Raw genomic sequence first — 23,563 nt, forward strand, 5'->3', positions numbered from 1 at the left:
TTCTTCAGACTGATGGGGGGGTGGGGGGGGGAGAAGGAAGGAAAAGGGGAGGAGGAGGAGCCCGAGGGCGGGCGGATAGGAGGGTGGGAGGAGACAGCTAGAGGGTTAAGGAAGGGGAGGAGACAGCAAGGGCTAGCAAAACTGGGAGAATTCAATGTTGATGCCATCCGGACGCAAGGTCCCCAGGCAGAATATGAGGTGCTGTTCCTCCAATTTCCGCTGTTGCTCACTCTGGCAATGGAGGAGACCCAGGACAGAGAGGTCGGATTGGGAATGGGAGGGGGAGTTGAAGTGCTGAGCCACCGGGAGGTCAGGTTGGTTATTGCGGACTGAGCGGAGGTGTTCGGCGAAACGATCGCCCAACCTACGCTTAGTCTCCCCGATGTAAATCAGTTGACACCTAGAGCAGCGGATGCAGTACATGAGGTTGGAGGAGATGCAGGTGAACCTTTGTCGCACCTGGAACGATTGCTTGGGTCCTTGAACGGAGTCGAGGGGGGAGGTGAAGGGACAGGTGTTGCATTTCTTGCGGTTGCAAACCGCATAGTGAAAGTAAGTTAGGTGTCATGTTAGGACAGGCAATTTGGCACTTTCCGCGGAGACCGCGGCTTCAGGATGTTATAGGCCACAGGTCGGCGGTCGGAGCTCTTCTCTGGTGATCCCGGCAAGGGATCCCAGACCCCGGACGGTAAGTCCACTCCACGCCCGCGGCTAGAAGCTCCGCAGACCACATACCCATGATGCCAAAGTCACGAGGCCAGCGATCGAAGCACTACTCTCTGTCGACCCCCGGAAAGGGTTCGCCCGTTCCGCAATGGAAAAGTCCATGCTGTGCCTGCTGCTGAACCTCTGGGCCCAACTCCAAGGGAAAGGCTGCTCCAAACCAAGCTGTTAAGCCGCGAGGGAGGCGACACGGAAAAATTCGCCTCTCCGTCATGCAGGCGACCAAAAAGCCGTTCCCCCCTTTCCCCCCCCCCCCCCCCCCCCCCCACTACCTCCCACACAAGACACACCAAGAAGAGACACCTAAACTAACATTAGGCACACCAAAAAAAACTAAGAAAATCGAAATAACAAACACGCTGGTGGCCGGGCAGCTGACTCACTGCACTCCCACCGACCTCCATACTGACAATTAATTTACAGACAGGTTAAACACACAATTCACTCCAATAGAAGGTGTGGCTGAGGTGAAGCATAGAAACTAATCTGGATGGATGGACATTGAAGTGACTAAATGATATTGGTATTTAATTTTCAGTATGGTCTGAATAAATAACCGTCCAAGATGTATTCAGGAAGCATGATCAGTTACTAGATCACAAGATATTGTGAGCAATTTTGTGCACCATATCTGAGGAAGGAAATGCTGGCTCTGAAAAGGGTCCAGAGGAGGCTTACAGAATTAGTAGGTTACCACATGAGCGTTCGTCAGCACCGGGCCTGTACTCGCTGGAGTTTAGAAGAATGAGGGGAGACCTCATTGAAACACACAGAATTGTGAACGGCTTGGAGAGAGTGGATGTGGATAGGATGTTTCCACTAGTGGGAGATTCTAGGACTAGAGGTCATAGCCTCAGAATTAAAGGACGTTCTTTTAGGAAGGAGATGAGGAGAAATTTATTTTGTCACAGAAGGCTATGGAGGCCAAGTCAGTGGATATTTTTAAGGCAGAGATAGATCGATTCTTGATAGTACAATTGTCAGAGGTTATGGGGAGAAGGCAGGAGAATGGGATTAGGAGGGAGAGATAGATCAGCCATGATTGGGCGGAGTAGACTTGATGGGCTGCATGGCCTGATTCCTATGACCTTATGACAAATGTTCCAAATCTTTGAATTGAGCTCTGACGTTCTTTATTTTTGCTGCCGACTGATTATATTTGTGGAGGATTCCCTGCTGATTTCACCTGCCCTAGCACTCCTGCCAGCTTCCTCCCTCTTCATTGAGATACTAGATTACGCTCCTCCTTTCAAACTCCACCACCAGGACCTCCAGTGCTGCAGATAAAAACCTGGGTGCTTTATATCTCTCAATTAATTAAAAACAAATTCAAAATAGACTTTATTCAGGTAATAAATATATACAATACATGAACCGTGAGAAAAATTCATCCGACAATTTCGGAGGCTATACAAATTGTTCAATACAGTGTAAACATTTCTCAAATTTCACAAATCTGTCCCCCACCCGTGCCACTCATGTGGCCCCCTGGCGTGGGATACCTTCCCTTATTTTGAGGGGCGTCTCCACCATACCGTGCCCCCATGTACAGCAGCGGAAGGACCCTAGACTGTGGTCCTCCCCCTCCGACCCATGGCGCTGGCTGCACCGAGCTTCAGTGCGTCCCTCAGCATGTACTCCTGCAGTCTGCAGCGGGCCAGTCGGCAACATTCCCTGACGGACATCTCACTCTGCTGGGTGGTGAACAATGCTCGGGCAGATCAAAGGGCATCTTTCACCGAGTTGATGACCTTCCAGCAGCACTCGATGTCAGTTTCTGAATGTGTCCCTGGGAACAGTTGAAGACGAAGAAAATAAGAGCAGATGTGAGCATCCAGGCACCTCAAGCCTGTCCTATAATTTATTATGACCATGGCTGATCTAGGCTGGTCTCAACTCCTATTCTCTGTCTGTCTCCCTAGCTGTCAATTCCATGACCTTTCAAATATTTAACTATCCCCATTTTAATTACCTGTTCACCATCATCCTTCGGTAATGAGAATGCAAATATTTACTGCCTCTGTGAGAAGGAATTGCTACATATCTGTTTTAAATGACTGGCCCCTTACCTGACAACTGTGTCCTCTTTTCGCTCCCTTCACTCGTTCCAAGGTGAGTTTTAGTTGCAAAGTTCTCCCAGCAGCTGTTCAGGCTGTAGTGAATCTCTCCTCCCCTTTAAAAAATGCAGGCCAGCTTTAGGTAGTGGATAGACACAAAAAAGCTGGTGTAACTCAACGGGAGAGGCAGCATCTCTGGAGAGAAGGAATAGGTGACGTTTTGGGTCAAGACCCTTCTTCAGACTGATAGGAAGTGGATGTTGCTAATGATAATGGGGCTCCTGCTGATATGTGCAGCCAATGAACAGGATGAGTGGCACTAGCTGCCTGCACAAGTCAATTAATTTGAGCAGGTAGCACATAGTAGGTAAATTCCCACCATCACGTTGAAAGGAGACAAAATCAAAGTGCTGCAGAATTGAACAGGCCAGGCAGGAACTAGGACAGACGAGGTTTTGGGTTGGGACCCTTAATCAAACTGATAGAGCCGAATGTTTTTTTGTGGAAACAAGAAACTGCAAATGCTGGTTTCCATAAAAGAACAGAAAGTGCTGGAGTAACTCAACAGGTCAGGCAGCATATCTGGAAAACATGAATTGGTGATGTTTTAGCTCAAGACCTTTCTTCATACTGTTTTTACGTCCTTTTCTCTCCATAGATGCTGCCTAGGCTGCTGAGTTCCTCCGGCACTGTTGTTTTTTTTCTCTCCTCGCATCATTCTACGGTCCCTGGTGTCAAACTGAAAGGACAAATTTGCATTGCAATTCATGCCTACATTAAGGGCTTGTTCAACTAAACCGTCGCTACACTGATATTGCAATGACTGAAATAGATTGTGGGTTGAAAAAAATCCTAGTAATTGATTAATTGCAGCATCAGATCCTGATTACATTGTTCTTAAATAATACAAAAAAACAAAAGATGCATTTAAATACTTTCGGAAAAGTGCAACCGGCGAAAGTGTTAAACAGCTTGTTCAATGGAGCTTTGACTTAGACCAAACAAAGTGGTAATCTTGATAAAACACACAAAACACAGCTGTCTCAGTCATGCTGTCTGTTCTTCATGACCCCTAAACCAGTACGCTTGTGTCGTTAATTAGATGAAAAGCAATGACTCTCCCCATTACCACCCTGATGTAAAGCCATGAAGGTGTTGTCACAGCTCTGAGAGCACAGAGCTGGGAGGTGCTTTGATCTGCAGTTTTGCTGTTTATCTTCACTCCTTTTCCGGTTAGATGAGCTTTTTAAACTGGGAACCTCTTCAGGGAGGCCCCACACAGTTCTTGTGCTCAGCCACAAGACATTCTGATAAGCAACGCTATGTAAAGAGCTTCAGTTTTCCACTTGGCATATGTGGACTGCAGTGTCTGAAGTGACCTGGAGAGCAACGTCTTACTGGAGAGCTGTGGCAAAAGGTAAAACAAAACTTGGATCATATTTGTTAATAAAAGTTTCTCCTCTTTGTTGTATGGCAAAAAGCATTCTGTTCCACCAAGTTTAAAACTAAATGCAGAGCAATATAATGGGGTAAAAGAGTTTTATTTGTGTTAAGCAGTATTAATTCAAAGAGAAATTGGGTTGACCAGTCATTGTTTGTTGTGGTTGCTAGTCTCTCAATGTAATCTGTAGAAATCCTTCTGAAAGACGGAAGCTCATTTTAACAGCTACCTTCCAAATGAACTGAATGACATGGATTTAATCGACTGTGTATCTGATGGTGTGTGTACAGAAGGTATTTTTAAACAGTTACGTGTGTCACAATAAGTATTGTTTTCAGTTGAAGTACTTTGTTCGATGGCTTGGTGGTACATAAGTCTGGTCTGGGATGAGAAATATTTTAATTATATTGTGCTTAAAGTTATTACTGAGGAATTAAATCTTGGTTAATTGTGTATGTGTACAGGACTGTAATTTATGTGATTTGGATAAAGTCAAAAGCTATATATTTATTGTTTTGGGTATAAAGGAGGGTAATTAAGCAGCAGTGGGGGGTTAAATTTGATAGCCCCGGGAATGATATGGGGGTTAGTGAGACATGATTAACACCCTCCGTTGATTACAATGTAGGCAGTCTGCCAGCTTCATGCTGAATGCTCTTTTCAATGATTTCAATGTCCAGCCTGACTGGATGTATTAGCATCTGACATGGTGAGTAGTTGACTCCATTTAGCTTAAAGCCAGCCTGCATCTCTTAAAGCAGAAGTATTGTGACTGAAACAGGTTGCCAGCGACCGTGCTGATCTGAGAAACATTGACAAGTGGCTTTGTCAAAGACATTAAGAGACAATAAGACATTAAAATACATTAAGAAGACCCTCAAGAAATCATTTGACCTATCCTTGCTAACATAGATGAGAAGATGATCCAGATTTTCTACACAATGAACTAAAGGCCTTGGTTGATGAGATACAAAGTTGGGGAGAGCTGCTGTGATATAGGAGCTAGGATTCTCTCAAGACACATTCAGAAGACCATGTGATTAATTACCCATGAAAGTAAATGTCATGAGTTATGAGCAGAATTAGGCCATTCGGCCCTTAAAGTCTACTCTGCCATTCAATCATGGCTGATCTATCTTTTTCCTCTCAACCCCATTCTCCTGCCTTCTCCCCATAGCTCCTGACTCCCTTACTAATCAAGAATATGTCAATCTGCACCATAAAAATACCCAATGACTTGGCCTCCACAGCCGACTGTAGCAATGAATTCCACAGATTCGCCTCCCTCTGACTAAAGACTTTCCTCCTCATCTCCTTTCTAAAGGTACATCCTTTTATTCTGAGGCTGTGGCCTCTGGTCATAGACTCTCCGACAAGTGGAAACATCCTCTCCACATCGACTTTATCCAGTGCCAAGATCACACGTCATTATTTAGTGAGGGCAATTCTGATACAAGAGTAACAGTCATGCACCAAATGACCATGGGACCCTGGGATTCTTGTTGTCCCTGAATTCGTGATCAGTGATAAGTTCAGTGCAAACTGCAGAAAGAAAAGTAGAGATTCCTTTCCCCTTTCCCACAAGTCCTATCTCTCCCCTCACCCCAACCTATCCCTCACTCCCATCTTCCAAACCCCATGGGATAAGTCTTTGAAACAGTTGGCTGTTTTTCTGAGGCAACGTGAAGTGTAGATGAAGTCAATGGTGGGAAGTCTGGACTGGGCTCTATCAACAACCCTCTGAAATTTCTTGTGGTCTTGGAGTGAGCTATTTCCAAAGTTGGAAGCAGTTCACAAAATGTTTACTGCACTGATACCTGGAAGGGACAGTTTGTCTTACAAGGAAAGGTTGGTCAGTGTAGGTTTGTATTAAATTTACCCAACCTGATTTAGGCTCAGTTCTCAAAGGCTAATGGTTTACTTTCTTCCTGGGCTCCTATAGAGTCACAGATTCATACAGCATGGAGTCAGGCCCTTTCACCCAACTTATCTAACCTGATCAAGATGCCCCATTTTTCCTCGTGCCACTTGCCTGCGTTTGGCACATATCCCTCCAAACCTCTATCCATATCCCGGTATTTATTCTGCCTATAATAAACTGGACTCAGAAGAGGCAATAACTTGTAGCAATACAAGATTGACTGCACTCTTCGAAGATTATTATGCATGGTATAACAAGGCAAATTTAGCAAGAGGGAACATACCGTTTTCCCACATGTCGTGAATATTATCCCCTGCGCAGCGTTCTAATCCACAGTTGAAAGCTGAACAATTCCTCTTGATGTGAATGTAGTGGAAATGAGCCTGCAGTGCTTCTGGGATTATTGTTTGTTTTGATCATTATAATTAAAGTAGAAGTTCCAGTAAGTGTTCTTTAAATAAAAATAACTCCTTATTGCCTGGTATCATTTCTTTCCTTTCCTGAAGCCACTGAGCTTAATTTCCACCTTCAACTTCAATGGATTCAATAGAAAAACACTGGGGGAAAAGATGGAAACGGCCTACTCGACCGCACTCTTAGGCACCAAAGTTAAGAGCAGAAATCCTGTCAAATAAATCCCTGTGGAATTTCAGTCTAAAGTGTACACGAAACATTAAAGAGACAAAAACAAACAGAGGAAACTAAATTTAAACAAGCCGATCAGAGTTAATGATAATCCTTTGTAAATGTTTGATGTTTAAAAGAGATAATGATAGTGGAGCTCCCTCTTTAGCAGCACATCTGCTCTCAACTCTGAAGTAACTGTATTACATGACAACACAAAACTTCATTATCCCAAATCCTTGGGGATTCATTCAGTTCCAGTCCTGAGGAACTTGCTCATGCTCCTTATTTAAACAGAAGCTGGCTTCTGCTTCCCAGAAAGAAAAGTTCAAGTAGTTTGAGGCCCTACACAGATCTAGTTAAGATTTCATTTAGATCTTAAGAAAATGAGAGGTTGAAATATTCTACCTATGTGAATTTCTTTAGGGGAAAATTAGAATGAAAGTCATCAGTACCATCCAAAATGTCTCTGACTGTACTCATATTGATCTGCTTTCATGTGTGAAATAGCTCATCTACAACAATCCATTTGCCTGCATGATTATCATATCTTTCTGTATCTCATAAGGTCATAAGTGATAGGAGCAGATTTAGGCCATTTGCCCACCAAGTCTACTCTACCATTCAATCATGGTTGATCTATCTCTCCCTCCTAACCCCATTCTCCTGCCTTCTCTCCATAATCCCTGACACCCATACTAATCAAGAATCTATCTCTGCCTTAAAAATATCCATTGACTTGGCCTCCACTGCATACTGTGACAAAGAATTCCACAGATTGACCACCCTCTGCATAAAGAAATTCCTCCTCAGCACCTTCCTAAAGGGACATCCTTTAATTCTGAGGACCTCTAGTCCTAGACTCTCCCACTAGTTAAAACGTCCTCTCCACATCCACTCTATCCAAGCCTTTCACTATTCTGTAATTTTCAATGTGATCCCCCCTCATTCTTCTGAACTCCAGCTAGTACAGGCCCAGTGCTGTCAAATGCTCATCATATTTTAGTCCACTAATTCCTGAGATAATTCTTGTAAACCTCCTCCGGATCCTCTCCAGATCCAGCAGATCTTTCCTCAGATATGGTGCCCAAAATTGATCACAATACTCCAAATGTAGCCTAACAGGCTCCTTATAGAGCCTCACCATTGCATCTTGCCTATTTAAGTGTCGGTCTGAATGATTCTTAGGTTGGCACAATGGCGCAGCGGTAGAGTTGCTACCATACAACGCCAAAGACCTGGGTTCGATCCTGACTACGGGTGCTGTCTGTACGGAGTTTGTACGTTCTCCCTGTGATTGCATGGGTTTTCTCCCACACACCAAAGACGTACACGTAGGTTAATTGGCTTCTGTAAATTGTAAATTGTCCCTAATGTGTGGGATAGTGTTAGTGTACGGGCTGATCACTGGTCGGCGCAGACTCAGTGGGATAAAGGATCTGTTTGCACACTGTATCTCTATAGCCCATCTCTCAAACTGATCTAGATCCTGTTGTAGGCATGGATATCCTTCACTGTTCACTTTTGCACTAATTTTGGTGTCATTTGAAAAATTACTAATAACGCTAACCACATTGATGTCCAAATAATTAATGTAGATAACAACAGTGGACACAGAAGTGACCCCTGTGACACTCCACTGGTCACAAGCGTTGAATCGGAAAAAAACAACCCTCTATATCTACCCTTTTTTTTAGTCCACAAATCATGTAGTTCAATAGTGGGTAGTGCTGTATGCATGATGGACTAGGCCGAGTCCACCATTCTCTGCAGTTTCTTGCATTCCTGTGTATTGGAAATGCAAAATTGGTCATGGTGCAAGCGGACTGGATATTTTCTACAGCACATCTGTAGAGGTTTGTTAGAGTATTTGGTGACATGCTCAATCTCTTTAAACTTCTAAGTACACAGAGGAAAACTGAAATGAATGGGGCCACAATGGATGCTCCAGCAATGGCTGGCCTAAAGCTGGGGATCCCAATGAGGTGGTATCTAGCCACAAAGCTTCAGTTTTCATAGAATGTCCCTGAATTCAGTGCTGGAACTGAGTGGGAGCACTGGTGCATCAACACCTAACTTGTAGCGTCCTCAGTATTCAGCGATCTTCAAATGGGTGCAGATGTGGGGAATGCACAGATGCGCATGTTGCAGCAAGCTGTATTTTCCTGCAGACTTGGCTGCAGACATATCTGCCAACCTGTTCAAATCTATTCCTCCCATTCTGAACCAACTTCCGTTGCATATCGTAAGCTCTCACAGTTAATGAGATGGAGGTGGTGTTTTCAGAGACCTCCCGTTTCTCATTGACAACTTTCCTGAATCACTGCTGCACCTCTTATGACATTGCGCGTGCAGAGAGCAATATCTCCCACCTGCTGTGAGCCATATGAGGAAAATGCCTGACAATGCAGCACAAGGTCGAGATGCCGTATTTGCACACGGTCAGGCCACAGTGGTAAGTACCATCTCTCCAGAACAAGAGGTCACACACATCCTGCTCCACAACTGTTATTGAGGCATTTAATAGGATGTCCCACAGAGGAAGACTTAAGGGCCTGTCCCACTTGGCCATCATTCGCGCGCAATTTACGCAACCTGCTAACATGTGGGTAGCATGTGGGTAGCGTGTGCGTAGTGTGTGGGTAGCGCGTGGGTTGCGCGGGATGGGCGCATGGAGTGGTGTGGAGGAGTGTGGACTTCGTCCTGCACTAAATCCTTGCACGCCACCAGCCTGTCGCGTAACTGACGGCCAAAGTGGGACAGACCCAAGACCCTGGCGCGGCGCAACGTCTCACCTCCAACAGCAGCAGAAACAGGCAAACGATCGCCGAGTTCGGCCTGGGGTTCACGGCCGTTGGGGATCCGGATCCGCCCCCACTCCTACTCCCAGAGCTGATGATTGGAGATAGACACAAAATGCAGGAGTAACTCAGCGGGACCAGCAGCATCTCTGGAGAGAAGGAATGGATGATGTTTTGGGTCGAGACTCTTCTTCAGTCTGAAGAAGGGTCTCGACCCGAACCATCACCCATTGTTTCTCTCCAGAGATGCTGCCGGTCCCGCTGAGTTACTTCTGCATTTTGTGTCTATCTTCAAATGACGTCTCGCGCTCCAGACGGCTGTGCGGACGCGCATGGACACGCGCAACCATCGCGCATCAATCACTAATGGCCCGTCGTGTAAATGACGGCCAATTGGGACACGCCCTTTCGAGCTTGCCTGATGAAATCCATATAGTACCCGAGTGAAGATCTGAAAATTGTTGAAAGTAAGAGTGATTCCACTTCTTACCTTGCAAGCAAATGTGAAGATATTACTCCCAATGGTGGTCAGTTCCACCTCACTTGTGGGTGAGATGGCTAAAGTGTCATTGTCTATTGGTGCACAGGGATCACCTGCAGAAAATCTGACAGCTGTGCTCAGACTGCTGCCATGCAAACTCAAGCTACTGCTGTTCGTGGCTTGGTAAACATGCAAAGTATCGTTGAAGGTGTCATGGTGCAACTACAACCCACTCTCCATTAAATGACAAGGATTTCAGGGCTTCGGAAGCAGTGGTTTAATGGTGCGTGAGCCTTCTGTCTCCCTCAGGCCCATGATGTACACAATCTGGCACTCAGACATGAATGTAGCCTGAAGCTAACTCCCCACAGACTGGTGCTGGCTGCAAACCTCTCTGCTGGTGTCTTGTCCATCTTGGATAGTCAGGGGGGTAGCACTGCATAGAAACAACAATATATACATACACACACTCACAACCTGTCACACTTGCCATGCCTCCAGACTCTTGAGGCTCTTTCCACACACCTCTCCTGAGCTATTAGGAGTTACACCTGCATTTAATCTGCTCCCCTAATCTATCACTTGGTATAAATACCTGAGATCATCATCAATTGGGTGTTAACTAATCAGTTCTGTATTCTGTCGGTTCGATAGCAGCTCTGAGTTTGGTCGGTTCCAGGTCTATATCTTTCGGTTCCATTCGCGTTTGGATTTGGGGTTTTCTTCAGTTCTTCTCAGTGAGCCTGCATTTGAGTCCTTTCCATTTCTGAGCCTTCTGACACAACCAAAAACATGCAGAAACTCAGGCACACAACCCCTCACACTCTCTCACACACTCTCTCACACACTCTCTCACACACACACACACACACACACACACCCACACACACACACACACACACACACACACACTCCCACACACACACACTCCCACACACACACTCCCACACACACACTCCCACACACACACTCCCACATGCACTCACACTCGCACTCACACTCGCACTCCCACACGCACTCACACATACATTCTCACACGCACACTCTCACACACACATGGTCTCACACATTCACAGACACTCAATCACACAGACCTTTGAAAGATTCAAAGAATTTCCTTGAATTACCATGGACGAGACAGAGAAACAGCATATATTACTGAACCAATATCACCACCCTTTCCCAAGGCAACATCCCAGTACTGTGGCTCTAAGTACATGGTTGCATCTGACTGCAGGCTATATCATCGATATTGCAGGCATAGCCCATCCCAGAAGCTCAGAACAGACACTCTATTCTTAATTCTGTCATGGCCGGAAACAACCAGGGGGACAGAATAAAACACACCATGGATATTCCCATAGCCTCCTTAAGGGAAAAAAGGAACTATCCCACTCACTCATGGTAACCTTTAGCCTTTCAAAACAGGAAAGGAACATGTGGGATGGCACTAAAAACATGGGTCAGATGGTAACTCCATGAAAGGAAGGAATGCATCTCAGCTCCGCTGTATTACTCACCCGCCTGCTCTGTCAACCTCCGATTCCTCTTGTGGCTGAGCTAACAGGTTCCACATGGGCTCATCAATTATTCAGGTCCCATACCATTAGAGCCTTTGAGTCACAGAGTCATACAGCATGGTAACAGACTTTTCAGCCAAACTCACCCATGCCAACCAAGATGTCCCATCTACATTAATCACACGTGCTCGCGCTTGGCCCACATTCTGCTGAACTTTTCCTATTCATGTACCTATTCAAATGTCTTTTGAACTTGTGTTATGGTACCTGCCTCAACTACCTCCTCTAGCTGCTGGTTGCATAAACTGTGTGTAAAAAGTTGCCACTGGAATTAGCGTTGAAGCAAGCCATCCTCGACTTCCAGTGACTGCCCATTATTGGAGGATGCTCCAACAAAGGGGCTGGCATCAGAATGTAGAAACAAAGAACTGCAGTTGACAAATGGCAGATCTTCAGAAGATAGACTCCAAAAGCTGGAGAACGTCAGGCAGCATCTCTGGAGAAAAGGAATAGATGATCTTTTGGGTCAAGACCCTTCTTCTGACTCGGTTCAGAACCCAGTCTGAAAAGGGTCCCAACCTGAAACATCACCCATTCTTTCTCTCCACAGATGCTGTCTTATCTATGGCCTGGTACCAGATTCTGAAATTCACATGGAAACTCGTTCTTATTTCATTTCAAAATTAAACTTTATTCATAATATCTACATAATAAATACAATCTGTCCATCTCTTTTTCTCAGCTCAGCAATTCAGTACATTCCCTTGCAATGAGTCAAAGCCACTCCTGTTTCCTGGTTCTTTCCTTGACCTTCACGGTTGGAAGCTGTTTGGCTGCTGGTTTTGGAACGGCCACAATCTCTTTCAAAAATAAACTTTAGTCCGAAAATATAAACACAGGAAATACAATGCAATCACTGCATTTTTTTATTTGCATTCCTCGTGTCATCGTCAATACATTAATTCTGCCATCAAACCAATACTTTGGCTCAGTGCTAGTTTTGTACCCAAGACGGTGTATATCAACCAAAAATCAAGCTACATTCAAATCAAGAAACAATTTTCCATCAATATACCCCCTCTTCTATTTTGTTTTTGTGACCAATTAACTTATATTTTAATTAATAGAACAGTTGCACAGAGGTAGTGTTGCTACCTTACAGCGCCAGAGACCCAGGTTTGATTCCTGACAAAATTAGTATGTTCTCCCTGTGACTATGTAGGTTTTCTCCAGGTGCTCTGGTTTCCTCCCACAGATTTGTAGGGTAATTGACTTTGGTTAAATTGTAACTTGTCCTTAGTGTGTAGGATAGTGTGAGTGTACTGGGTGATCACTGGTCGGTGCAGGCTCGCCTGTTTCCGTGCTGTATCTCTAAAGTCTACACTAATAACTAAAGAGTATAAAATCAAATTATTATTTTTTTAATTGAAAACCTAGCTTTTAACTTTTTAGAAGTGCTGCACACATGCACTATAGGCGGTGTGTACCGTCACAAAAAAGCACTGCTTTCTCTTTACAATGTTTCTTTTATAAACCATATACCAATGAAGAATTTGAAAGGCTGTTACACAGGATCCAGCTCCTCAATGTCCAGTGACCACTGGACTCTAGACTGTCACCTCCCCCACAGATCCTTTGTGTTGGCCGTCCCTCAGCATGTACGCCTGCACCTTGGTATGTGCCAGCCGCCAGCATTCATTTACAGACAGAAACAGAATATGCTGCAAGAAGTCAGTCAAACAGCATCTGAACTCTGACTGAGTTCAACAGCATCTTTGGGAAGAGATGGTTTTGACTGACTGAGCTATTCTGAAGATAGACACAAAATGCTGTAGTAACTCAGCGGGACAGGCAGCACCTCTGGAGAGAAGGAATGAGTGACATTTTGGGTCGAGACCCTTCTAACTAGCCAGGGGAAAGGAAAACGGTTTTGTTTCAGATTCCAGGGTCAGTAATTGTACTTGTTTTCCTTCACTTGCACACAGCTTGCACACTGGAGAACCAATATGTTTCAGGCCCAGAAGCCAACGCATACTCCTGTTGCTACCAGATTTGTATATGCATCAGCCAAGACAGCCACTCAGGAGATAGATGGCATTTGGGAGACTAGAATAACAACCAAAACCCACGGAAAAAGTGAGGGCGGCTTGAAAGCATGAAAAATAGCACATACTGAGAATGTGTGTGTAGCCTAACATGATAACATGAGCAGCTTCCCATGACTTGGTGTAACAGTGTGAATGTACACTGGCTCTGGCGGGAAAATCAGTTGTAAATTTGCGGGTTTGCTAAAGAATTTGTGAGTCACAAGCTACTAATTTAACCCTGATGGTTTCCAAAAATACAAATTAAAGCTTTTGCACTTTGAAGTTTCAAAGCCTCATTGAACTTATACGAGGGGGTGTTTGCTAGTTATCTGTGAGTACACTAAAATTGTGAATGCCAGAGATGGTTACCATTCTACTGTGTTTGCCACTATGGTTTTCTTAGTTGATTTAATTCTCCTTTCTTTGTGTGCTGTTTCTTTCTCCACCATCCAACTCTCATCCACCTTATCTTTAGCTTTATCTCTTCGTTACTGATCTGGGAGTTGATTTGCGTCATAACCAACTTCTCAAAGCACTTTGTCACAATGGACATGAGTGCCGCTAGTCAGTCGTCATTGAGGCATATCACCTTTGTCTTCTTGGGCATCGATATTACGGATGTCTTTTTAAAGCAGGCTAGGACTGTTGATGCAGTATAGAGAGGTTGAAGATGCCCTTGAAAACTCCAGCCAGTTGGCCCACTTAGGTTTTGAGAATGTGACATTGCGGAATGCGACCATCAGGGCCGGAGGTTTTCGGAGGGCTCACCTTCATGAAGGATCTTCAGTTGTTGGCCTGGTAGGCTGAGATCACAGGGTTGTCAAGGTGCTGTGGGAGTTTGTGAAGGTACGTTGTTGCTCTCCCTTTTGAAGTGAGCAAGAAACCATTTAGAGTTGTATATCTTTATTGTCATTTCCTGAGTATTCACATACCCAGAGGAAACAAAAAAAACATTGCTCAACCAGTGTCCATTCAGTGTGCATTAAAAATAAATAGAAATAAAAATACATGTATCATGAACAAATTTAACACTCTACTAAACATTCAACAGGCGTTCCGATCGGCAGCGGCACAACAGTGGCTCTGCTGCAGTGTGTCCAGGTTGGTGGTTGGTGGTTAGCTCATCCAGGAGAGATGTGTTGTCACTTGAGCTACTCGATTTCAGCATTTCACCATGCAAGCCCTGCCACAGTTGCCAAGTGTCCATCTAAGCCTCCAGTTTAGTCTGCAAGTGGCCCTTGGGTTCATAATAGCTTTCTGGAGGCCGTACCTGGACTTCTTGTACGACTCTTGAATGCCTGATTTGAACCCCATAAATCTGATCCTCAGCAGATTGAAGAAAGATAGTCAATGAAATAATGCAACTTTGAAAAATTCTTCTCATATTCCTTATGGTTCTTGCTTGCAGTACACAGCCCACTAACCTTCCTCTGTCTTTCTGGATGAAAGACGCAGAACATTAAAGCCTAGGCTGAGGAAACCCGATACATAACAATTATGCCTATTGGTCCCCAGCACGTCTATCAGCATCAGCAAATGTTTTCTCTAATAGTCACCCATATAATTATCGTCTGTGTAATTACACTTGTTATTTCATCCTTGGATCTGAGGGAAGAAAACAATGGTAATCTTTAAAGGAAAATCCTCCAGTATACTGCTTTGAACCACCAGGAGATTTTTGGGCAGGAACCAAGACGTGGATTAAGTTGCAGAAGTCTATTTCAATCAGAGCTCCATTACCCCATGATGGGGAAGTTTTTGGTGTTCTTCCAGCTCGGGTGTCACATGCTAAACATGCACTAAAAGCTGTCCGACTGCACAGCAATTCAGCATGTCATCTTGTACAGGCTTGGGAATGATTTATCCCCATTCTCATTCCCCCTTCAGTTAGATAAATTATTAAACTTGAACTCTTAACTGGTTTTATCTAGCTTAATCTTAGATGTATTCTGTCATACCCTATTCAGTATGGCCCATCAAATTAATTGAAATAATTTAAGGGGAATTATCTTGTGCTTGATTTTGACATATATATCCCCGACATATGACAATAAAACATTAGTGAATTGAATAACATCAAACGAAACATAAGACTGATATGAGAGATAATTACTGAAATAATTACTCCATTACCTCACATGGATGTGCAGGGAATGGAGGGACATGAATCATCTGCAGGCAGATAAGATTAGTGCATCTGGGCATCATATTCGGCACAGAGTTGCGCTGAAGGGTTTCTTCCTATGCTGTACTGTTCCAAGGGCAATAAAAGAGAGGAACCTAATTTTGCCATTCATAGTAACGAATATATGTTCATACCTTGGACTTTTGAATTTAGTAGCGTCATGGGAACTGTCAGTCGTTTGTAACCCAGAGAAGGCCTGTATTTCAATTTGTTTGTCATCCCAACTTTATTCCAACTCCAATTATTCCCTTCAGAAAGATTATTGAAGGTAAACGGGAGCGTGAAGTTGAGCTTGCAATCAGATCAGTCTTGGTCTTATCAAATGGTGAAGCAAGTTCAAGGGGTCGAATGGCCTGCTCCAGTTTTGAATTTGTTTGTTTGCATCTTTTAATGGTCTGTGCATTGTAAGCAAGGACATCATGTGGTGCAGAGAGATCAGCAGTCCCATAAGATAAAGGAATGCTGGAGTGCAGGCAGTTGTGGGGACATTGGACCTTTGACTCAGGACATATCTTTGACGAGACTGCATCTGCTATTTCCTTGTGCAGTAATGCAGAGTTCTGTGACTGGAATTTGTTCTTGCACAATATACCGAACTGTGGTTTAATAGCTGTTTAGATTTTAGACATTCCTTTACTCTCTTCAAGTCAACCACCAGAAGAGAAATGTCTCCTTGTGAGACACAACTGTAAGAAAACTGTGGGTGAGAATTTACGATTCCAGTGATTACATAGCTGTACGTAAGTCCTCATCTTTCCAGAAATCTGTGGTGACTTCAGGATTGCGAATTCAGGATTTTTGCAAGGAAAAAGCTGAAGGTGGGTACCCAAAATTGGTGGTATTCATGCAGCGTCCCTTCACAGCCTTCAGTGCTCTCCTTCACTGTCAAGTTGAAACATTTTAACTAACCCATTTACAAACCGCTTCCATTGTAAAACAGCTTCAACAGCTTAAACCACCTAGACCTTTAAGGGTCTTCCTTCTCCTTTCAAATCAATATGAACTATTTCATTCACCTCCTAATAATAATGATTTCCAGGACAAGGGGTCACAGCTTAAGGATAAGGGGGAAATCCTTTAAAACCGAGATGAGAAGAACTTTTTTCACACAGAGAGTTGTGAATCTCTGGAACTCTCTGCCACAGAGGGTAGTTGAGGCCAGTTCATTGGCTATATTTAAGAGGGAGTTAGATGCGGCCCTTGTGGCTAAGGGGATCAGAGGGTATGGAGAGAAGGCAGGTACGGGATACTGAGTTGGATGATCAGCCATGATCATATTGAATGGCGGTGCAGGCTCGAAGGGCCGAATGGCCTACTCCTGCACCTAATTTCTATGTTTCTATGTTTCTATGATGCGCAGTTAGCTTAAGATGCAAAAATAGACACAACGTGTTGGAGTATCTCAGTGGGTCAGGCAGCAGCTCTGGAGAACACATATAGGTGACATTTCGGGTCAGGACCCTTCTTCAAACTGGTGGGGTGCAAAAAGCTGGCAGAGAGAAGGGGCAGAGCAAAGCTGGTGAGTGATAGGTGGACACAGGTGAAGGGGAGGTTTGATAGGTAGATGATGGTTGGACAAGGAAATGAAAGGACAAAAAGTGTGAGATAAAGATAGACGAGGTATGAATTGTGAAGCCAGATGAAGGAATATATGTAGAATGGAACTGGGGTCAGGTGGTGAAAGATGAGAAATGGGTACACATCAAGGTAGGGCACAGGGAAGAGAGGGAAGAGGAGGGTTGTTTGTAGATGAGTGAAACAACCCCTCATTTATCCCTCTCTTCCCATCTAAGTCTAGTTTAAGATGCAGGTGCATAGCAGCATTGGAGCACTAGCTGCGGACCAGTGGCAAACTATATGTATACATTAATGTGCAAGGTCTTCCTGACATTGCGTGCTACTATAACAGAGCACATGGCAGAGCTCTATTATAACAGAGTGCAATCGATCTTGCTCACGAAGAAGTACGTCTGCATCTGTGAAGTGAAAGCACCTGCTCTTACAATTGGAGATGCCGTCTGTAGCTGGTAAGATGCCATCTCACCACAGGCACTTCCAAATATGTTGTGAGTTTATGAATGTATTCAGAGCTGAAAAGCCCACCTGTACTGTGCTAGTTTTTATTCAGAGTTTGTTTTTTCTTCAAAAATAAACTTTATTCATAATATATTAAGAGGCAGAAATAAACCTGGCATTATAATAAATATTCGACAGGTCAGGCAACTAATTTTGTTTTCATTTCAGATTTTTAATACCTGGAGGTTTTCATTTTTGAAAGAAATAGAAGATAACATTTGGAAGTAGAACTGTGTAAGACTGGAATATATTCCTGAACATGATATATTGATCACTAATCTACAATTTGATTGAGATGAATTATAGAGAATTGATTAAACACAAAATTCAATATTTAATAATAGGCAATTGTTGATGAGTAGTTAATTGGACCTATCCTCTACAGCCAAAGATCATGGGTAAATTTGGATTCAATCTGTTTTTCTCTTTTCTAACTTCCCATGTGGTCCATCAACTTGTGTGAGCCTTTGTCCCACGGTCCTCACTCATCGGTTTTAACAGAGTCCGCAAATGCATTAGCTTCCTGGCGAGGACACGACTATTCTCCGAGTCGCATCCTCGCTCCCCTCTTTGCGGCCTGCCAACTGGATCGGAGCGGCCTTTCCTGCCGGGAACCCGGACTAGAGCTTCAGCAGCGGAGTCGCAGCGCTGGATTCACCGTGGAGCGGAGCAGAGTGATGCCTACCTGGATCGCCGTTTGAAGCTATTTAAAACCACAGCCAAGCTTTTAGCTCCATACTGTACACCAATTGTTTACTGTTTTCAAAAGTTCAAAAGTTGGCTTCTCTATCTGGTTAACATCTCTATCTGGTTTGGAAACAGCTCTGCCCAGGGCAGGAAGGCTCTGCAGAGAGTAATGCGTTTGGCTGAATGGGAACTACACCCCCCCCCCCGCAGGATCTATACACCAGGAGGTGCAGATCCAGAGCCTGCAGGATCATGAAGGAACGGCAACCCAGCAACCACCCCAGCAACGAACTGTTCCAGCTGCTGCGGTCAGGCAAGCACCTCCGCTGTCACGCAGCAAAAACAGAGAGGCTGAGACGGAGTTTCTTCCCACAGGCCATCAGGATTGTAAACTCTGATCACAACAGGGCGTAAATACTGTTGCGCCTTTTTAAAAATGCAAATACTGGTTCTGTTCTGTTATGTACTGTTCTCTTGTTTTGCACAATCCCGCGAGCATTGCCACTTTCATTTTACTGTACACCTTGTATGTGTATGTGACAAATAAAGTTGACTTGACTTTTGGAGTATTGTGTCCATTTCTGGTTACTGAATTTCAGGCAGGGTCTAGAGACTTTAGAGAGGGTGCAGAAAAGGTTTGCTAGGATGTTGAGTGAATTTGAATGTATCAGCTAAGAAGACAATCATAGATTGTTTTCACAGATTGTTTTTACAGGCTGAGGACTAACCTGATGGATAAATATAAAATTATGAGTCATATGTATGGTGGATGTTGGAATCTTTCTCCCAAGCTAGAAATGTCAAATACTACAGGGCATAGATTTAAGAGTTGAGGGGCAGTTCAAAGGAGATTTTTGAGGTAAGCTTTTTTATATTAAGTGTGGCAGATGAGGAAGACATTGTCAGGAAGTGTTGCAATGATTAAGGGGCATTTGAACAGACTCATGAACAGTCATGAATTGGAGGGAGATGGACTTTGTTCAGGAAGATAGAATTAGTTTAGAATGGCATCATGGTTGATGTAGACCAAGGGCTGAAGGTCCTGTTCTGGTGCAGTACTCTCCTATGTTCCATGTTCTAATAGAGTAGTCAACTCGTTAATATCACTAAAAGATAACTGCATATAAAAGCTACCATCCTTGTCTCTATTCAAATATCGTGAAATGCTAGAAAAACTCAGCAAGTCAGCAAGTCTGCATCTTAGCAATTCAGCCAGTTAGCTAGTCCAGGTCTGTGATATTTTGCCAGACTTCTGCTCATTTGTGGAAGGAGGAAACATGTTGAAGAACCTTCTGAAACGTTAACGCTGTTCCTTTTCCCACATATGCCACTTGACCTGCTGATTGTTTTCAACATTTTATGTCTTTGTTTTAAATTTCCTCTTCTGCACTTCTTTTGAAGTGCAGAAGATAGGAACTAGTTCTTCCCACTAGTTCCTATCCAGAGCTACATGTTCATGACCCAAACCTCCTTTTCCCTGCCAATTTAGTAACCAGATAGTTTGGTTCTGTTTTATTTCTAATCATTCTGAATAATAAACATCAGGCAGAGTGGGTCAAAGAGAAGTTGGCGTAGATCAGGTAGTCAGTAGGTTTATCATGGCACTCTTCATTTATTTATCCAAGCTACCTATCATGCCTTAGAATTACAAATTTACAACTACTTGCAAATTAAAGATCAGGAGGTGTTTATTCAACATCATGTGTAGAATCGATGAGCTCATTTCATGATCTCATTTGTTTTGCCACCATAAGTCTTCTGAGACCACTTGCTGGTGAGTGCAGACTAATAATGGCTGCATTCACACATGTACACTGCAGCAAAAGAGGTAATGTAATGTTTAATTCGCTATACCTAGCAATGTTACAACATTTTGAGATTTTAAAAATCAAGTCTGCAATTTATCCCATCAGATAAAGCATAAAAATAAGTTTAATTTGACACCTAATTCACTTTCATATCTCAAGTATTTAAAAAGGTTATGGCCATTTTCATACTCGGAAATTAGCAACTTGTTCCCTATTGATTTTCTATGGACATAACAAAAAAGATGTGATCGTGGACAGTCAAGGCCCATAACTTTCTTAAAAATTAAGAGAACTGAATGAAATTTTCAGTTATCATAGATTGAAGCATTCTGAAACAAATATAAAATAATCTTACTTGGATGACCTGAAATTAAAGCATATAATTAGTTAGTTACCTAATTGTAGCTATCCATTTCTTAATAAATGATTAACATTTTTAAGTAGCCTAAGTGTCCAAATAATATTCACAAACAATTCACAATAAAACATGATTTTTAAATCTCATTTACATTAATTTAGAGGCCAAATGGAAGGAATTTAGTGTTTAATTGCTGTAAATTAAGTCCATTTAAATCAGCTTTCTAGTGGGATCCTGTGAACGCGCTGGTTTAGAACGTTCACATTGCGGTAGATTTGTGCCCTCAAATGCCGAGAAAAATACTGCGGGATATAATGGACCCAAAATTAGCTACTCGCAACATTAAACTTTGTATAAAGGGATCTTAAGAAGCCCTTTTTAACGTAAAAATAAACAGCCTACCTTCCGTTTTCCCCTGTATGAGATCTGGCCCGTTGTCGGCGGTCGGGGGTTTAGAGGTTAATTTTTAACCTACTATAACAAGTAAATAAAGCTCTTAAAACTAATAATAGCTCAAGCGAGGGAATCTTTCAGAGATTTTTCGTTAATAATTAACTAGGCTGAAAAACCTCGATTTGAACAGCCTAGGGAAAATCGCGTTTTAAACCCGCCCCCCTCTAAACGGCGCCAAAATGCACACACGGGCTGGGACAGATTTTCAGCGACGCTTCAGGTACGTTTTGCAACATACCTACTATACCCACACATGCACATGTGTGAACAAGCACACCATTTACACACACACACACACAAACCCAAGCACACACTGACACTATTTTGACAGCCATGCCTGCAGTTATGCTAATTCACCCACAGTTCAAAGCCTCTTCATTATCCACAGTTTGCCCACACTGAAATGTCAACTGAGCCAAAGCAGTTTGTTGTTAAGGATGAAAGCAGAAAGTGCCGCAAACATTCAGCAGGTATGGCAGCATCTGTGGAGGGCAAAACCATTAATGTTTCAGGTATGAGACCATGTAATGAATCAGTTGCTATCTGGGAATTGACTATACATGTTGATCCACGTTTGTGTAGTCAAGTCGAGTTTATTGTCATATGTACGTATGATGAGGTACGGGGGGTTAGTGGGCGGGGGGGTTAGTGGGGCAGGGGGTGTTTGGGTGGGGGAGGGGGGGTGTGAGAGGAGGAGGGGGGTGGGACCGGGGGGTTGTGGGGGAGGGGCTGTGTGGGCGCGGGAGCGGGTGTGTGGACGTGGGGGGGGGGGGGGTTGTGGGAGGAAGGGGGTGTGTGGGCAGGGGGGTTGTGGGGCGAGAGGGGTGTGTGGGCGGAGGGAGCAGAGAAACGACGGGGGTCGAGTAATGGGGGAGAGTGGGGTATCACGGGGGAGGGGGGCAAGAGCCAGTGAGGTGGACCAGAGGGGTAGGGGTTGGGGAGTCACAGCGATGCGATGGGGACTCACAGCGGTGCATTCCTTCCTACACAAATGAATAAAATATATGCAAAAAAGTAATGATGATAAAGGAAGATGTTGGTATGCTGTCATTTAATTGACTGGTTTAATTTATTGATTTATTGATTCTTCTGCCATATTTTGGGACGTATTTAAGTAGGCTGCTGGCCAATCTTATATTTCATCGGGAGATTATGGCACTAAGTGCATTTTGTTGTATTTTGATGCACAATAACTGAGTAGAGAAAAAGAAGATACTCAAAACATTTCATTTTGACTCATTTTTTCTTTCAAACAGTGAGTTGCCAATGTTCCTTAAATGGGTGTGCAGTACTTATCTGTTCAGATGAATAAAGGCCCATTCAGTAATAATTTAACTTGGCCCTTGCAAAACTTCAAGAGTCTGTGCACACACTGATAATGGAAAAGCAATGAAGTGACTGAACCACCCCCCCCCCCCAAGCCCATCCTCCCTAGACTATATTAAGCCAGTCAAAGGAACTGAAAGAAGCAAGGGAGTGGGGATAAAATGAAAGATGATTGCCAAAGTAAAAGGCCTTGCACAAGCTGCAAACAAGTGAAAACATCTTCAGAATGCTGTTATCATAGGAACTCACAGGCTGGTCTCCATCCAGACAACTTGCCGGAATACCTCAGGAAAATAGTCAGACACAAAGCAGAGGCTAAGCAGGACATTAACTGTGTGGATGTGTGCACAAAGGGATCTGAAAGCAACCCTGAGCCGCAAAACAAGAATTTCTACCGTGCTGCATCAACAGATTGATGGTGGCTTTTATCTACTTACGCTTTTCACAGCTCGTATCCCATCTGTGTGAATTCCACATGTTTACTCCAGGTGAGACCTCTCAACATTCGGGAAAACAATCCTTTGACAAGTCTGCCCCGCAGTGAGGGCTTTCTGATGACAGCCCTGATCTGCAAGCAGGCACTACCTTTTGTAGTTAGCTGTGATTCTTTTATTCCTCTCTGCTGTGACTGTTTGCTGGGTGGGCCTTCAATTGTTTGACGGAAATATGAGACGTTGCCTTTAGATTTGTAGAACCTGAGGGACAACTTTTTTTGCACAAAGGGTGGTAGCCATATGGAACGAGTGGCCAGAGGAAGTTGTTGAGGCAGGTACTATCACAATGTTTAAAAAACATTTAGACAGATACTTAGATAGGATAGGTTTGAATTGATAAGAGCCAAATGCAGGCAGATAGGACTAGTGTAGATGGGGCATGTTGGTCAACATGGGCAAGTTGAGCTGAAGGGCATGTTTCCACACTGTATGCCTCAATGACTATAACTCTGGCATTGTTGCCATTAGATAGTTACCCAAATTTGTGAACTATAGCCATGTCTTGTCAATTAGTATTTTGG

At 43.7% G+C, this 23,563-nt stretch overlaps 1 protein-coding gene and 1 long non-coding RNA gene across 5 annotated transcripts in view; one reads left to right on the forward strand and one right to left on the reverse strand.

Annotated features, from left to right (window-relative positions):
* Positions 1 to 1,031: 1,031 nt before the first annotated feature.
* LOC129695541 (uncharacterized) lies at positions 1,032 to 23,165 on the reverse strand. Its single transcript, XR_008723180.1, has 3 exons — positions 22,986 to 23,165; positions 2,793 to 2,896; positions 1,032 to 2,512 (listed from the first exon to the last, which is right to left on the reverse strand). It is a non-coding gene; the product is annotated as an uncharacterized LOC129695541 (long non-coding RNA).
* The window catches only part of frem1a (Fras1 related extracellular matrix 1a), a 120,041-nt gene continuing 100,482 nt past the window's right edge, over positions 4,005 to 23,563 (forward strand). Inside the window, exon 1 of one of the 4 annotated variants that reach the window (XM_055632555.1) lies at positions 4,005 to 4,197. The gene's annotated coding sequence lies outside the window, so the exon portion shown is untranslated. Of the gene's footprint in view, positions 4,198 to 22,651; positions 23,037 to 23,563 lie in introns of those variants that run through there. The other 3 variants (XM_055632557.1, XM_055632558.1, XM_055632556.1) reach the window with 3 other exon arrangements.

Source organism: Leucoraja erinacea, chromosome 3 (genome assembly GCF_028641065.1).
Source record: "Leucoraja erinacea ecotype New England chromosome 3, Leri_hhj_1, whole genome shotgun sequence".
Taxonomy (NCBI): domain Eukaryota; kingdom Metazoa; phylum Chordata; class Chondrichthyes; order Rajiformes; family Rajidae; genus Leucoraja; species Leucoraja erinaceus.